The sequence below is a fragment of the Leuciscus leuciscus genome (assembly GCF_965113295.1).
Source record: "Leuciscus leuciscus genome assembly, chromosome: 4".
NCBI lineage: Eukaryota > Metazoa > Chordata > Actinopteri > Cypriniformes > Leuciscidae > Leuciscus > Leuciscus leuciscus.
Window position 1 is genome coordinate 52,802,496 of NC_138728.1, and position 12,913 is coordinate 52,815,408.

Sequence of the window (12,913 nt, forward strand, 5' to 3'; positions counted from 1 at the left end):
GACAAAAGAAGGCCGATCCGGCTGTTGCCGGCGGCTCGCCTTTGGAAACGGCTGAACTTTCCACCCCTGAGGGTGTTGCGATTATGGGTGCCATTCACCGGCTTGAAAGTGGAATTCACGCCAAATTTGACGCGCACGCCGCTGAAATTCGAGGCGAAATTTCCCTGATACGATAAGAAATGCATAACACATTTTCATCTTTCAAAGAAGACCTCAAGACCCAGAGTGAGCGCTTAACAAGCCTGGAGACCGCTACCTCAGAATGGACGACAAGTCTTCACTCTCTCGAGCCAACGGTCGTTTCTCTCCAGAAAGAGGTCGCCTCACTGCAAGCTAAGTGCATCGATTTAGAGTGTCGTTCCCGCAGATCCAATCTTCGCTTGGTGGGAATTCCAGAGGGTTTGGAAGGCCCACAACCTACGAAGTTCGTGGCAGATGCATTGGTGGAGATATTTGATCTTTCTGAACCTCCACTCCTTGCTCGCGCACATCGTACGCTTGCACCGAAACCTGCGGAGGGTAGCCGTCCGCGAGCCTTCGTTATTTGCTTCCATCGATACGACGTGAAGGAGGATATTTGGCGAAAAGCGAGCTGTGGTGGGCAGCTTAAGTTCAGAGACAAAACTGTGTTCGTCTTCCCGAACTTTCCGCCTGAGATTGCCAAGAAGCGGGCCGCATACTATGAGGTTAAACGTCTACTGAGGTCCATGCCAGATGTTAAGTACGGTCTAAAAGGTCTTAACCGGCTTCAGAATCACAAAGAACGGCGCTGAACATATGTTTGATACTCCAGCCGCGGCACTGGCTTTTGTGAAACAACACGTATTACCTGCTTGATCACCTATGATCGTGCTGGAGCTTATAATGTTTCATTTTCTCTGGGTCAGAGACTATTGAAAGCACTTTACTCAGATGTGTGGTTTAACCCCCTGAGGTCTACGGTATCGCCGGCGATACCAGCTCGCTTTTTTTTTATTAGTGTAAAAGAAACTCATAAATACTCTGTTGACTTTGATTTTCCATAGGAGTTTCATACATCAATCGATTCTGTTAAATGTGTATTATTTTTGTGTATACTCACAATAAAAACAAAGTGTTGTGCTTTTTGCCAAATAAAGAAAAATAAACACGAAGCGAGTTCTGCCTTCTCTCTGCCAGTGTAGTCCATTCTGAAACGCGTCCGAAAATTAACAATAACTCAGCGAATACTCAGTCAAACAGGCATACAGACAGACAGGCATGAAGCTTGAATTCTCTTCTTTTAAATGAAGTAATTTATATAAAAAAACAATTATTCTCATCTTGTGAAATCTGTATTAAAAGAGAGCGATTCCAGTCGAGCTCATCTCATCTCATTACGTTATAATCGGCCACGCCCACGGAGAGCGCGCGCTATTCAAACGCAAATGGCTGAGGCAATCCTGTGAACGCCCCCATCAGCTCGAGAAAACACACAAGTTTATTTAGATCATTGTTTACACCGTCTTGCAGCGCTGTGAGGAATAATACTAATGGAAAATGTCCCTCAGAAGTGCGGGTATATCGTGGAGCGAGCTGAGGAATACAAGTAAGTTTTTTCCTTCTCACGTGAATTTCTTCACGTGGGTTTCTGTTTATGAATGAATAAACGGCATGAATGCGCGCTGTTTACCACAGCTGGCAAAGACAGTTTAAATTTAAATCGCGTGTGTGAATGAATGATGATGTTTTAGCAAACTGTATTGCTATACTGAGATAAGTAAACATCGACTGAATGTTGAAATAAAATGTAGGCTATTTGTATAAGCAACGTATTAAACTGCAAATTAACAATATGCCCTAATATTTCATGAAAACAACGTTACAGTCAGACGAAATATGAAAGACAACATTTTGTTGACCAGATTTGGGTACAGTTTTTACTGTAGAATATACTGCCACATCAAATAAGCTTTTGTTTAGCCATTTCTATATATAAAATACTATTTTTGTCAAAAATAAAGTCATCAACTAAGATGTTAGCTGTGCCAATGTTGGTTATATTCAAACTAATGAATACATAGATAAAATGTAGGGCCTATAATCATTTTTTTTTACAAAGAAAGAGTACACTTGAAATATTGTTGAAATTGTAATTATTGTTGTAATTGTAACCGTTTTAATAAAATAGCTAAACATATTTACAAGATAGATGTAAGCAAAATCTTTAATGGTCAATATAAGTCTTCTTCTAAATATATCTTTTATCCTTGCATTGTGGCTCAGTCAGTGTCACACCTGAGTGAATGGCTAATTATGCAGAGTGGGTGTATTCTAAGGTGTAAACCACTCCTCGTTCACGCCCCCTCGCATATTGGCTTTCCAAGCAAAACCTGTTTTACATCAATTTAAATCAATGTATGGTTTTATGTGAACGATAAAGCAAGACTATTTTCACATAATTTTGAAGAAAAAACTATAGGCGACGACATCCATAAGTCAAAAGTCTTATTGCCACATATTTAGTATGTGTTTTGTGGCCTTATTTCAAAAATTTTAATTTTTAGTTTTTTCGATAACCACGCATAAACATTATTCTCTCAAAAATGAAAACATGTACATACATGTGGCTCACATATTATTGTAGTCCTGTTTATGCTATATAGAGTGAATTTACACCTTTGCCATTAATATGTTTATAAGCAACTGAAAAAAGCACAAATGTCAGAGCATGTCAGAACACCCCCAGGGCCCAAAAAAACGCTCAGACTCCAGAGGGTTAATATGTTAGGATTTATTCTTTGATTATAATTATCATTTATATAATTATATAGAATTATAATTTTTATTTTATCTACATCAGAATTCATTCGCTGTATTTGTTATTTGTTTGCGGAGATGCGTCCGAGCACAAGACTGGGCCATTGCTCTTTTGTATTGTTTTATACTTTTCTGTACTTGCTGATCCTTGCATAATTATTTGGGTTTTACAAGTATCTTTTTGGTCTCCTCTTCTTTTTTTTTTTTCTTTTTAAATGATGGGTGGTAGAGCTAATGAAGATGGTTTGGTGAGATGGGTTAGCTGGAACTGTAAAGGTTTGTTTATATATCCATAGGCTACTCCCTTAATAAAGGAGTCCAGACATTAGAAAAATATCAGTCTACTCATGCGTTTTATATTTAATATGAGGGAAATAGCCTACATGCATGTGCGTTACATTTTTTTCGTAGGCTAATTCTATGAATTACACTGCGCAAACCAAAAGTAATACTACCACCGGATGAAGAAACATTGGCTCTCCGCAGAACATAAATTATTCGTTTTATTTTATTTTCGTGTTTGCATTTATGAGGAAAAAACAATGTTACGGACGGCACAGTTCTCCGTTACGGACATGACCGCTCTGAAAGCGGCACTAAAAGACTGCTTTAAAACTTCCACATAGACCTCAAACAGAAAGCACAAAGCCTTTCTTTAAGGTGAAATTCGTTTTGTATTAATTGTATCTTAATTTTAATCAACGTTTAATCAACCAATTGCCAGGATTTAATAGGCAAAATAAGAAGTAAATAGGCCTATATCAGACAATAGATAATCAGGACATGGAGGCGCTTGGCGCCTGAACTGCAGCTGGTCTCATAAATGAACCGAAACTCAGCGCCTATTTGCATCACAGACATGTCTACTTTTAAACAGAACAATTCAAAACGAAAGAAAACAGACTGCTCTCTGCTAATGTATAAAATGTGCATTTCTCTGTGGCGCGTTCACGAAGATGCAGGTGGGGGGCTGGTGAAGTCACCATCTATAATTCGCTTTCATTCAGTGTCTGATATGTTAAAGTCCGATGCAGCACAAACGAACATTTTACCGGCACAAACCAGCACAAACGAACGAGCCTATTTTGGGTGAATTTGGAGCGTGTGGGTGGGCTGAGTGACCTCAGAATGACCAAAAAAATATTATTTTAATATCTAAAAAACCAAAGCAGCACAAACGAAACTTTTACAGCACAAACCGGCACTGTAAGCTGCTAAAAGTATTCAGAAAAAGACACTCCACAATTTTTTTAATACATTTTTTTTATTGGTTATTTTATTTTATTTTAATACAAAATTAAGCATCAGTCACACGTAGCTTACAGCCAGAGTAGTGACAGTAGGCCTACATTACATATCAGTGCATTGGTGATTATATAAAGACCAAATGTCAATAGCACAAATCTAAAATAAAACATTCCCATATCTAAAGAAAAGAACACTGACAGCTGCGGCCCTGTGCGAGCACAAACGAACCGGACAGGTTTGTAGACGAGATGGATGGAGAGCGCGGCTTGCTTGCGTGACGTCACTACTCCTCCAAAGATTTTGTGATGTCTAAAGAATGGAATCATTTATGATGGTTCTTTCTACGGCACAAACCAGCACAAATCGAGCACAAACGAGCGGCACAGTTTTGCAACGATTTGGACCATATGGGGTGGACAGTTATGTAATTGTACTTAAAAAGTTAATTTTTTAATGTTTAAGAGGGGATCGTAGTTGCAATGTTTCTTTCAACGGCACAAACCGGCACAAATCGAGCACAAACAAACGACACCGGTTTGGTGCGATTTAGATGAGGTGGGGTGGAGAGTGACGTCACTGCCCCGAATTAAATTAGTTATATCTGCGAAAGGAAAACAGATACAGTCTTTGTTTTAACGGCACAAACCAGCACAAATGGAGCACAAACGAACGACACCGGTTTGGTGCGATTTAGATGAGGTGGGGTGGAGAGTGACGTCACTGCCCCGAATTAAATTAGTTATATCTGCGAAAGGAAAACAGATACAGTCTTTGTTTTAACGGCACAAACCAGCACAAATCGAGCACAAACGAATGACACCGGTTTGGTGCGATTTAGATGAGGTGGGGTGGAGAGTGACGTCACAGCTCCCGAATTAAAACTGTTATATCTGCGAAAGGAAAACAGATACAGTGTTTGTTTTAACGGCACAAATCGAGCACAAACAAACGACACCGGTTTGGTGCGATTTAGATGAGGTGGGGTGGAGAGTGACGTCACAGCTCCCGAATTAAATTTGTTATATCTGCGAAAGGAAAACAGATACAGTGTTTGTTTTAACGGCACAGACCGAGCACAAACGAATGACACCGGTTAGGAGCGATTTGAAGGACATGGGGTGGAGAGTGACGTCACACAACCCAAAAAATAATGTTCAATATCTCAAACACCAAACCAGCACAAACGTTCGTTTTTGCGGCACAAATCAGCACAAACGCAGCACAAACGAATGGCATAGTTTTGGAAATTATTTCGTTTTATGGGGTGCCAACTTCACGGAGGTATTAAATTTCCCCACTGTAGAGAAGACTTTGTGTGATTTTTTTGGATGAGGATATTCAAATTGAAGAAATAGCTGATGCGATTGCTTCCTTGATTTTTATAAAGCATTTTCTAAATTACTATGCCCTGTGTTGCTTTTGTTTTTTTTAGAGAGTCTTCAAAATTCTAAGTTGCCCCCAACCTTCTATCAAGCTACTACTTCATTAATTCTTAAGAAAGATAAACCCCCCCTAGACTGTGGTTCTTATCGCCCCATATCGCTTTTAAATTGTGATTACAAGATACTAGCTAAAGTATTATCCTTTCGGCTTGAAAAAACTTTACATGGAGTCATTTCACCTGATCAAACCGGTTTTGTTCGGGACAGGCACTCTTTTTTTAATATTAGGCATCTTTTTAATGTTTTGTATTCACCTCATTCCAACAATGCTGAAGTTGTGGTCTCACTAGATGCTGAAAAAGCATTTGACCGCATTGAGTGGGGCTATCTTATAAATGTTTTGGAAAGGTTTGGATTTGGTTTAAAATTAATTTCTTGGATAAAGCTCCTTTATGCTACCCCCAAAGCATCTGTACGTTCAAACAATATTATTTCAGATCCTTTTCCACTGTGTCGGGGCACAAGGCAGGGTTGTCCCCTTTCCCCCCTTCTATTTGCCATTGCTATTGAACCCTTGGCAATTGCATTACGTGCTGACTCAGAGGTGCAAGGCATTTTTCGTGCTGGTCTAGAACAGAAGGTTTCTTAATATGCTGATGATCTTATTTTATTTTTATCCAATCCCTTAGTCTCAATTCCACGAGTTATTTTAATATTAGACTCATTTAGTACTTGAGTACTTAAATTGAATTATTCCAAGAGCGAATTATTCCCAGTGAATTCTGCTGCATTAAGTCTCTCATATTCAAATTTCCAATTCAGAGTTGTTTATAACCAATTTAGATACTTGGGTGTCCAAGTGACTCGTAAACATGCTGACTTGTTTAAAACAAATTTTAGTCCTTTATTTGATCTCACAAAATCTATGTTTTTATCATGGAAACCCCTTCCTCTCTCACTGATAGGAAGGGTAAATGCAGTTAAAATGAACATTCTTCCCAAGTTTTTATATCTATTTCAATTTTTGCCCATATTTATTCCTAAGTCATTTTTCTTATGTCTGGAAAAGACTATCTCGTCATTTATATGGAATAACAAGCCAAGGCGAATAAGTCTAAAGCATCTTGTTAAGCCAAAAGAGGTGGGAGGTTTGGCTTTGCCTAACTTTCAAACGTATTACTGGGCAGCCAACTTTAGAAACTTGCTGTACTGGTGCCGGCATGATTTGCAACTGTGTAAACCTCTCTGGGTGCAAATAGAGGCTGGTTGTTGCTCCCCAGTCACATTGACATCTTTGCTCTGTTCTTCTATCCCTCCTACTCATAGTATCTCAATTAAGAATCCAATTGTTAAGCACTCTCTGAGGATTTGGACTCAGTTCCGCAGAGCTCTAGAGCTTAAGGGTCTTTCTTCAGCTGCACCCATTGCCAGTAATGCTTCCTTTCCACCCTCTCTTTTTAATGGGGCTTTCAATATTTGGAAGTCACAGGGTCTAGTTACAATTGATCAGCTATTTATTGATAATAATTTTGCTTCATTTGACCAACTTAAAAATAAATTTACTTTGTCCAATTCACATTTATTCCGGTATTTTCAAGTTCGGAGCTTTGCCCGTAAACATTTTCCGGAGTTCCCCTCTGCCCCTTCTAGTGGTGTCTTGGAGTGTATTTTAGACCAGCATAAATGTATAAGGGGTGCCATTTTTAAGATTTACAGTATAATAAATGACAATCAAACCCCATCTAGCTGGTCATTCAAATCTCTCTGGGAGCAGGACTTAAGTATTTTGTTAGAAGATGAAACCTGGCACACTATCTTAAAAAGGATACATTCTTCTTCAGTTAGCTCTAGGCATAGGCTTATTCAATTTAAGGTAGTGCATCGTATTCATTGGTCTAGGGTGCAACTTGCCAAGATATTTCCTGATTTAGACCCCACCTGCCCACGCTGTGTTGCGGAGCCAGCCTCTCTGTTTCATTCTTTCTGGTCCTGTCCTAAATTATTAAGGTTTTGGGGGGGGGATTTTTTGTTGTGTCTCAGATATTCTAACCACAGTAATAGATCCCAACCCATTGACAGCTTTATTTGGGGTCCTTCCGGAAAATATTAAACTTACAGCTTTAGAGAGGGATAATATTGCACTTTGCACACTGCTGGCTAGACGACTTATACTAATTAATTGGAAGCTGCCATCTCCTCCAACCTACCGTCAGTGGGTTTTTGACCTACTTTTTGCCCTTAAACTTGAAAAGATTAAATTTGGAGTTAGAATCCCAGACAGCAAACTGACTACGAAATGCATCCGCCGCGGAGGTACAGTGAACTCCGGAACGGATCCAGAAAGCGGATCCGAAACTGCGTCCACTTGCACACCGCGCCGGATACGCCGCGGTGGCGGCTCGCGGATCCGGTCTGACACCGCTGCAGTCCCTTTGCGTATACGTACATAAATGGGTATATCCGCCCCGGCTTCGTTTTGGATCCGCGAATGAGCTGCATATCCGCTCCGGGTCCGTTTTGGACACGGTCATATGAGCATCGTATCCGGCCCAGGTCCGTTTTGGACCCGTTCATAAAATTCCATCTGCAATGCCACTTTTTCCCCCACACTGCCTGATTATCTGGCCAAAACTATAGCTACAGATATATTTAAAATCTAATGGTGGACGAACATTAGATAGACTGGATTGATGAATATCAATCTTTTATTAATATGAATAAAACATGAAATCATTAAACATTAATATTTTTTAGCCAACTAACAATAACAAAATAGGTTATTACAGATTATAAATGTATTTACTATTTTTTTTCATGTATACATTGAATAGACATTACAGAAAAAAATGAAATCAACCATGAATTGTACCAAGAACATCATTTTATTTAGTGAAAAACATTACACTAAAATGATAAAGTATTTTTTTTTTTTCACTACTGTTGGGTCAAGGTTTGCTGACGGGGGGACGGCTCCTTGAGCTTCCCTTATCTGATGCCAGGTTGAACCACCAGATTACATGTTTTGTAATGTCGTCATCGGTGGCGGCACGGGAGACATGGCTCTTTCTCACAGCACCTGTAATACATAAGCAGCTTTTCATTACATGTCATGAAATCACATTGAAGCTACCAGGTTGTTGTTTTTTAGAGGATAGACATAATTCTTTTTTTTACTTAAAATAATGTCAAGTCGTAACAGGGTGAAAGGCACTTCTGCCTCCGCTTTGCGGTCCTTTATCTGCTATAACCACGCTATGTAAGATTGCCAGATCGGGTCGCGTTTCTGTAGTTCTAATGAGACATAAGAAAACTACAGATTCTAATAGACTCCTTAAAGAATTTGGCACAAACACAAACAGAAGCTCAACTAAAATGATTAAGTGATTATAATTTTAACCATTATACAGCGTAAAAAAAAAAGAAAAAAGTTTTCTTTTAATAAAACTTGAATGCCCATACGTTTAGTTGACTAAAAAAAGAACTAAACAAAAACAGGATAAGGTTGACTAAATATGATAAAAGTTAAATAGTAAATTTGACACAGGACTAAGTATGCATAAAGTTAAAAAAGCTGACAAAATAAACTCTATTTGAGTCTTGTATCTAATGAGGTATTGCTCACCAGAGCAGGCAATACTGTCTGATCCACATCTTCCCCCCCGCCAGGTAGTCTGTAGACCCTGCTTGCAGAAGGGGTTTGCTCTTCTGCTGGTCTCTGTGAACAGTGAGGTGGAGAAATGGGTGGAGGTGGAGCAGCTGTGCCGCTACTTGGTGGTGCGATAACAGGAGCTGATGGTTGTGTTAAAAGTTTGCCTCTCTTTTTATGAGCATCTTCCTCCTCGCTCTCATCAGAGTCTCCCAAGAAATGACTATAAATTAGGGTGGAAAAAAACAAGCAGTAAACATCTTATTAATTACTCTTATTAATAATAATAATAAATGCAAAGCCTCACTGTAACCAGGGGAAGCAAGAACTGATAGGAATGTAAATAGCCGCTTTCCGACCAAGTAGTTACAGGAACTTAGTTCTAGGAACTGTCCACTTCTAAACAGTTCTATGAACTACTCTCCCCCAAACTCGGTTTTGCTGTTTGCGTTCGCACTGGCCAAGTGGCCAGAGGAACTGGTAGGAGGGGTAAGGGAGTGACGAAGGACGGTGACTTTTATTTTGACGGCGCGACGGACCTTTATTTTGGCGGCGCTGAGAACGCCAGAGCAAACAATGCTCGCATTCTCTGTGTTTATTAGTTAGCGATCTGTCTAACAGTACTGTTTAACATGTTATTAGATAGAACTGTTATAGAAAGTAGACAGTATATGAAAAAAAGGTTATTAGCCTATGCCGTGTGGTTGATGTCCAGTGTTGCTAGCTGGGCAGATAAACATAATCATGCTTGGTCCCCTCAAAGTTGCGTTGGATTTTCTCTTCAGCATAAAGGTTTAGAGGCCCATCTATCACTGTTTTCCATGTTTGTATAGTTAGTTTCTGGAGTAAATATATAGGCTATAATCTGTGTGTTTACATTATAGCTGTTTTAAAAATGGCGGGTGCTGGTGTTCCGCGTGCGTTCGGCCAATCAGCGTACACTAATGTCACGGGTATTTCCTATAGTGCTGGTTTAGACCCTACTCTGAAGTAGGACCTAAATTAGTTCCTCCAAATGGAGTTCCTAGAACTAAAATCGTTCCTAGTTCCTGCAGTGCGAACACGCCGACATCCGGGTACTTTAGCCAATAGTTCTAGGAACTGTGAAAAGGTTCCTCCGGTCGGAAAGCGGCTAATGTGTACCTTAAAATGCAATGTAAGTTGCTTTGGATAAAAACGTCTGCCAAATGCATAAATGTAATTACATAAACATTTTCACTGGCCTAAGAACTTAAGTTGTAAATCAATGTAATTGGTTGAGAATGGTTTCTTTGAGAAACCAGAAAACATACTGTCCATTTAACTCTATTTCAGCTGGCTTTACGTGTGGTGGTTGTCGGGTTCATCATATCATAACACTAAATTATGTTTTTGAGAAAATATAGAGGCCAAAAAGTTAATGTAAAATATAAAGGATAATATACGTATACTAACATCGGCTTTGGCCTTCTTTTTGGCCGGATCTCCTCCTCTTCCTCTTCAGACTGTAGATCTGATGTGTTGCAATTTAGAGCTTTCTTCAAGAGTTGTTGTGCCATAAAGTAGTCATCTAAAAAATAAATACCCTACATGTTAAACTTCAGTAGACCTTCAAATTAATAGAGTAAAAAAGAACAGAATTATAGACAACAGAACAATATGAGAATGTAATTAAAAGGATTTTCTTCCCATATAACATATTGGCAAAATACTTTGATATTTGCTTACAAAAGCCATTTAGATTATTTAAAAAGAAAATAGCATACCACATGATTTAATAACTCTAGCATCATATTTTTTCCAGTCAGGTCCAGGTTCCTCAGAATTTTTCACAGCCCCATTTCACTCTCTCATCATTTTTGTAGTTTGGCCAATAGGTAACTCCATCACTGTACCAATTTTGTGGCACCAAACATCCTTAAACAAGAAGGAAGTAACAAACAGCACCAGATAAATTTAACTTCCTGTTTCAAGAACAGGTCAGTACGTCTACCTTGGGTTATGTCACCAAGTGCATGGTGTAATTGCATATGGGTCACTTTTAAATTAAAGAAGCTGGTCCAAAAAATAAAAGAAATTCAGATATGGTCAACAAATCGGAATTGGGCATCAAGACCTGCAGTATAAATGTGGCCTTATGGAACTCAATTGAATCAACAATGAACTGTCAACTTACTGTGAAGTTGCTGAAGAACTTACTGTCTAAGGTGGAGCTGGAGACAGGTACAGTTTTTCTATTCATTTTATCTAAAACAAACGTAACAGAAACACAAAATACACATTTCAACTAGTGAGTTGTGGAAAATAACCAACATTTTTAGTGTTTTCAAAAATAATTATACAGCAGGGCTCGACAATAAGGACTGCCTGATGGCCCTGGACCAGCGTGAAAGACACTTGGGCCAGTTGCAGGAACTTTCACCTGCCCCATTGGGCCAGTGCTGCATCTTCAAGTTGATAATTTGCAAATTTTTAAGCCTTGACAATTTAAATGCTGTAGTGTGGACCAGTGTCAGTATTTGACAACTGGTTAAATCAAGTTGGAACAGTATTAAATCTTACTTTACTCTGATGTCAGGAAAAGATGAAACTCCAAAATAAGACTGGTGGCACTTGAACGAACTGTGAACTGTAAGCTGCAACAGAACACACACACACACACACACACACACACACACACACACACACACACACACACACACACACACACACACACACACACACACACACACAATAATTACTTTTAATATGAATAACACTAATAAAACGTATTAATAAAACACACTAATAAAAATATGATGCAAAGTATTTAAAAAAATGAAAGAACATAAAAAAGATTTTCAAAAAATGCAAAAATTAAATGAAACAGCGGTCAAACTGGGGAAGGGAAAGTGGGAGCAAAAATGCTTTACTTTTTGACTTTCCTTTTTCTAATGGCCCTCTTCACCTTTTCATTTACGTTTTTGATCTGTGCCATTTTTTTTACCTTTTCAATGCTAAGTGGTGAAATGCGGCGTGGTCTCAATTTCCTTTTTATTGGAGTAATCGCAACAACTGGGTTTTTTTTGGGTGAGGGGACTGGTGAACGCTCATGGCTGCTTGTCCCCGAGTCTTCTCCGCTCCACCCTGGATCATCTATTTCAGGCAGGCCCTCTTCACCCTTCCAAAGAAAATACATGGTGAAGGATTGATCATCATTGTGCCAATAAATACAGTATTATAGACTCAGTATGTTTACAGGATATATATTTACCTGGCTGGTCTCAGGACTCTTCTCAGGAGAGCCTGATGTGTCTCCTGAGTCTCCTTCCGATGCCTTCACCCTCTTTCTTGGATAGTCCATTTTACGGCCAGGACGTAGTCGCTTTACCCCTGCTGCACTGACGTCCTCACCTTGCAGCGCAGCCTCGAAAAGCATTCGATGTTCAACGGCCTGCTTGGTGGACAGGTTGGTCACATAGAACTTGTCTGCTGTTAGGACGTCATGACACATGAACTTTGCGATCTTCATCCTGTCGTCCTCAGAATGGGTGAATTTTGCCTAGAAATAGAGAGAAAGAAGAAGAAAACAAAAGCAGTTTGAGGATACAACACCTAACTGAATGTCTCTGAAATGTGCCCCCCCCCTCACGAGAGAATACACTTACATGACTGGCAATTGAACTTCGGATGTCTGTGAAGCTTGGGCTGCCCGGTAGGCCCATAGACTTCCATGCCTCACGGAAGTACGTGACGAGCTTTTTGCATATATTGACAGTGGAAGTAAAAAAAAAATACTTGGCAGTCCTGCCACCGGGGAGTCTTTTTCTGATGGCCAGAAAGCGCTCCATCCATCCATATTCTTCCCTGGTTAGGGCTATTTGAGCTGGCCCAAACATCT

General features: G+C 39.5%; 1 long non-coding RNA gene across 1 annotated transcript; it reads right to left on the reverse strand.

Annotated features, from left to right (window-relative positions):
• Positions 1-8,246: 8,246 nt before the first annotated feature.
• Positions 8,247-11,720, reverse strand: LOC309497062. Its single transcript, XR_014205339.1, has 4 exons — positions 11,596-11,720; positions 10,800-10,950; positions 10,489-10,603; positions 8,247-8,484 (listed from the first exon to the last, which is right to left on the reverse strand). It is a non-coding gene; the product is annotated as an uncharacterized lncRNA (long non-coding RNA).
• Positions 11,721-12,913: the final 1,193 nt, after the last annotated feature.